Below are 5,268 nucleotides of genomic sequence, written 5' to 3' on the forward strand. Positions count from 1 at the left end.
CAAATGTCTAGGAGTGCCTCATGGGCCAGTCCGCGTGGGGAGTCCTGGTCCCTCTGTCATCCTGGGACAGGTCTTCCTGCAAGCTGGAACCCCTCAGACCCTAGGACATGAGGCAGGGCTAGGAGGGCTGTGTGGCATGGCCTATGTCCTCCACCAGGCCCTGGGACAAGCTTGTCTCCAGTCGACATTGTGTGCCCAGGCCAAGCCTCCTGGCGGGGCTGACCACCCTGGCCTAGCACCATGGAGACCACAGCGCCTCACTAACGGTGTCCTACTTGGGGCCGGCGGCTGTCCCTGGCTCAAGCCGGCTGGCCATGGTGCGACCCCAGCAGCCAGCTGCCACACTCATGCTGCGCTGTCCCTGCTGTTCGCCATCTGCCTGGCTCTGTGTCCGATCATGCTGGTGGCCAGGCCCGCTGGGCTGGCTGAGATGGTACAGAGCAGGTGGTTCCGGGAGCTCAAGAAGTCACCCTGGCCTGGCAGGCTGAAGCTGCCTTTCCACAGTGCCATGCGGGTGGCCGCATTGCGGGCCGGCCGTGCCCGGTGGTTGTACTTGAGCTGGGCCAGGTGAGCCGCATAGCCATCCGTGATGAACTGGCACTGCTGCTGCAGCTTCTTGGTGGGCCGGCCCATGATGTAGATCGGCATAGGAGACAGGCTGATGGAGCTGTAGACTGCCACGTCCTTGGTGGAGCCGTAGGCCGTGTGCACGCGCAGGTGCAGCTCAGAGATGAGCAGCTTCAGGAAGTTGGCCTTGTGCCACAGTGGGTCGTGCACCAGGCCATCACAGAAGGACACCACGCCATGGGGGAAGCTGTGCTGGGCCAGCCATGCCACCACCCTCTGCTTCTGCATGTCAGGCCAGCCTGTCACATAGATAATGAGGTAGCCCAGGTCCTGCCAGTGCCACACCACGTCCATAGCCCTGGCCTGAACTTTGGGGTCACTGCCCATGATGGACACGCTGGCGGCAAAGGAGCCATCAGCACTGAAGACCATGAACTCCATGCCCTTGGGCAACACGATGATGTAGCTGTCAGCAAACGTGTGGTCTCCCCTGACCACCATCTTGATGGGGTAGACGCCCACACCCGGCGGTGGGGCTCGTATATGGTGTAGGAGACCCACCTGCTGCTGTTGGTCACCAGCGTGTCCAGGTACAGCCACTCGCCCGAGGGTGGCTGCATCATGATGTGCACATCCACCTTCTCTCCAGTCAGAGTGACCATATCCAGGGGCCCATACATGAACCGGCCCATCAGAACCTGTGGGCCATCCTCATTGGCGACTGCATCATTGATCCAGTGGTTGGTGGTCACATTCCTCAGCTTCACATGGGTCCTCTTGCGCTGCCACTTCTCTCTTGGCTTTGAGGGGGTGAACACCGAAAACTTCTTGCCATCCAGCTCCAAGATGCTGGAGTTGTCATGCTCATGACCTGTCTCAGCAGGAAGGAGACCACATCTGTTGACTCCCAGTAGCTGGTGTGGAAGAGGTGGGGCAGGGCCACCGTGGGGAAGGCCGTCAGGGCGTCAGGGCAGTACAGGGCATAGTCAATCTGCTTCTGACCCCACCACTTTGCTGCAATCTGGGCAATGCTGGATGCTGTGTAGCTCTCGGCCATGCCCAACACGTGGCTGGCAATGCTGATCTCACTGGCTCGGCAGAAGCCTCGGGTGGTGGGGGCGGCACTGGGTGAAGAGGGGGCCACGTGCTCTTGAAAGACCGTGTTGTTGGTCTGGAGTGCTTCTGCCAGCAGTGTGGAGTAGCCATCCCCCAGCGGGTAGCGTTGGTAGCGGGGGACGCTGAAAGGCAGCAGGGCATGGAATCTCCACTCCAGCAGTGGCTCCAGGCGGGAGGCCAACGGGTCTGCGGGGTGGAAGAGGTTGTAGACTTGCTGGCAGGCCGCCCGCAGCTGGAAAACATCCAGGGCAGGGATGACACTCTTCAAGGCCAGGACCAGCCCCAGTGGGCACCCAAAGAGGAAAAGATCTGCGATCTCAAAGTCAAATTTCCCCACGGCCCCTGAGCCATCCAGCATGGTGGAGCTGCTCGAACGGCGGGAGCTGGGCTCGTTCCTCAGCACACTGGCATGGAGGCTGGATAGGAAGGCCTGGTGCTGTTGGATGGTGTCCAGCTCGTAGGTGGATGAGTCACTCCTCATTCGGGGCCACTGCCTTTTGGAGTCCTTAACACCATTGCTTCGGGGAATATCAATGTTGCTGCGGCTCAGGTGCCGGCTGCTCTCCACGCCACCGCTGCCACTGGCGCCATGTGCCACATTGACCAGGGTGCCGGGGGACAGCAGATCAGTGTCCTGCACGCTGGCCACACTGCCCCAACGGCTGCTGCTCTGTCAGACACTGTCGAATGCCAGGATGCCTCCCACACAGTCCCCAATGAGGCAGATCCGAACCACTCGTCCTGCCAGCACCAGGCCTGCCGGTGGGCCCTCACCATCACCTTCTGCAGGCCCGTGTCATGGTGAACCTCTCGATCATGGACGGCATGCCCCGATAGTGGAACTCCACCTTGCAGAGCTCTAGGCACACATGATGGGAAACACCTGCTGCTTGTACTCCTCAATCCATTCGTCAGACAGCCCCCCCCCCCCCGTGTCTTGGTCAAATGGAATAGCTTGGGGTCTTCTTCCGTCTTATACTTGTTGAGGGGCACAAGGTCTTTGACGATGTCGATGAAGTCGATTGTCAGCTGGTTCTTCCCCACTAGAGACAGGCTGAACACATTAGGGTTTTCTCCAGCATCTGTTTTATAAAAGGTTTCAATGTCAATGGAGAATTTCTCCACAAAGGGACAAGTGAACCTGGTTCGGGTATAGGGGTAGGTGTTCCAGGATTCCTCAACCACCCTCAGGGCTGCCTTGGGCAGGATGGAGCGGAACCAGCTGGGGATGTGCATGCCCACATGGTACACCTTGTGTGTGTACTGCCCAGAGCCGCCAGGGCCGTCTGTGTACGGCGGGTTCTCCAAGATCTCTATGCCACTGCCTCGGCCCTATGTTTCCTTAGGGCTCTTCTGTATCATGTACAGCTGGGCCGTGCGGTCGTCCTCCACGGTCATGGGCGAGGAAGCCCATGTTCCTTTATGATCATCTTGGAGTCCGAGCCTTCCCGGCAACGGGGAAATGCGTGTTGGGCCTTCTAGGCAAGGCTCCTTAAATGACCATGACAGAATTCACCGAGGACCCCGTTGGTCCCTGTGAGAAGGCTCCCTCGATGTCCTGCCACAGGAGGAGGGACGACTCACTAGGCACGCAGGAGGGTGTCAGGGACCAGGACACACGTGTCAGCATCCAGTCAGGGGGAGCCGGATTCTGAAGGCCCGGCCCCTCTGCACTCCACCGTGAGGCCTCCCGTGGGTCAGAAGGTCAACTGTGACTCACACCCAGCAGGATGACATGTGCAGGGGCGGCTGGCGCCCGCGGCTCCGTCCTCCTCCGCACGCCGCCGGGAGGTGCGGCCCGGGCGAGCGGCGGGGCCCAGTGGGCGAGCTACCCGGCCGTGGGCGTGGGTGTGGGCGTGGGCGGCGGGCGCGCAGGTGCCGGCCCCGCGGGGGTGGGGGTGGGGGCGGGGTGCGGGCCGCGGGGCGCGGGGGGCGGGGGGCGGGGCCGGGCGCGCCCGCGGACCGGCTGGACAGCTCGCCGCCGCCGCGCCCCACGCGCCCCACGCGCCCCCACGCGCCCCCACGCGCCCCACGGCCGCTGCTGCCCACCCGCGCCGGGCGCGCCTCGCATTCCCCCAGTCCGCGGCTGGCCTGCGCCTCCATCAGGCCGCGGGGAGCCGCGGAGAGCCGCGGAGAGTCCCGGCGAGAGGGGCCGCCCTCGCCCCCAGAAAGCATATTTGAACCAATTACAGCTGAGAACTTCCCTATTTTGGGGAGGGAAACAGGCGTTCATATCCAGGAGATACAAAGTTCCCCCCCAAAAAAAGTCAGTAACAACAGTTCAATGCCTTGACATTTAATAGTGAAACTTGCAAATTCCAAACATAAAGAGAAAATCCTTAAAGCAGCAAGAGACAAAAGATCCCTAACTTATATGGGGAGAAATATTAGATTAACAGCAGACCTCTCCACAGAGACGTGGCAGGCCAGAAAGGGCTGGCAGGATATATTCAGGGTCCTAACTGAGAAGAACATGCAACCAAGAATACTCTATGCAGCAAGGCTCTCATTCAGAATGGAAGGAGAGATAAAGAGCTTCCAAGATAGGCAGAAACTGAAAGAATATGTATATATAAAATCACGAATGAAAGAGTAGAGATCATAACCAATACTAGGAAATACAAAATATTTTAAAAACGTATTTTTTAAAGATTTATTTATTCATGAGAGACACACAGAGAGAGAGGCAGAGACACAGACAGAGGGAGAAGCAGGCTCCATGCAGGGAGCCGGACATGGGACTCGATCGGGGGTCTCCAGGATCACATCCTGGACTGAGGATGGCGCTAAACCACTGAGCCACCCGGGCTGGCCATTAAAAACGTTTTATGAGCAACTATATGCCAATGAATTAGGCAATCTAGAAGAAATGGACACATTTCTGAGAAACGACAAACTATCAAAACTGGAACAGGAAGCAATAGAAAACCTGAACATGCCAATAACCAGGGAGGAAATTGAAGCAGTCATCAAAAACCTCCCAAGACATAAAAGTCCAGGGCCAGAGGGCTTCCCAGGGGAATTCTATCAAATGTTTAAAGAAGAAACCATACCTATTCTACTAAAGCTGTTCTGAAAGATAGAAAGGGATGGAGTACTTCCAAACTCGTTTTATGAGGCCAGCATCACCTTAATTCCAAAACCAAAGACCCCACCAAAAAGGAGAATTATAGACCAATATCCCTGATGAACACAGATGCAAAAACTCTCAACAAGATACTAGCCAATAGGATCCAACAATACATTAGGAAGATTATTCACCATGACCAAGTGGGATATATCCCCAGGATGCAAGGTTGATTCAACACTCATAAAACAACGTGATAGATCATATCGATAAGAGAAAAAACAAGAACCATATGATCCTCTCAATAGATGCAGAGAAGGCATTTGACAAAATACAGCATCCATTCCTGATCAAAACTCTTCAGAGTGTAAGGATAGAGGGAACATTCCTCAGCATCTTAAAAGCCATCTACAAAAAGCCCACGGCAAATATCCTTCTCAATGGGGAAACACTGAGAGCCTTTCCCCTAAGATCAGGAACAAGACAGGGATGTCCACTCTCACCACTGCTATTCAACA

The 5,268-nt window shown here is 56.8% G+C and overlaps 1 pseudogene; it reads right to left on the reverse strand.

Moving 5' to 3' along the window:
• Positions 1-271: 271 nt before the first annotated feature.
• LOC129500692 (membrane-associated phosphatidylinositol transfer protein 2-like) lies at positions 272-3,113 on the reverse strand (annotated as a pseudogene).
• Positions 3,114-5,268: the final 2,155 nt, after the last annotated feature.

Source organism: Nyctereutes procyonoides, unplaced genomic scaffold, assembly GCF_905146905.1.
Source record: "Nyctereutes procyonoides isolate TBG_1078 unplaced genomic scaffold, NYPRO_anot_genome, whole genome shotgun sequence".
Lineage (NCBI taxonomy): Eukaryota > Metazoa > Chordata > Mammalia > Carnivora > Canidae > Nyctereutes > Nyctereutes procyonoides.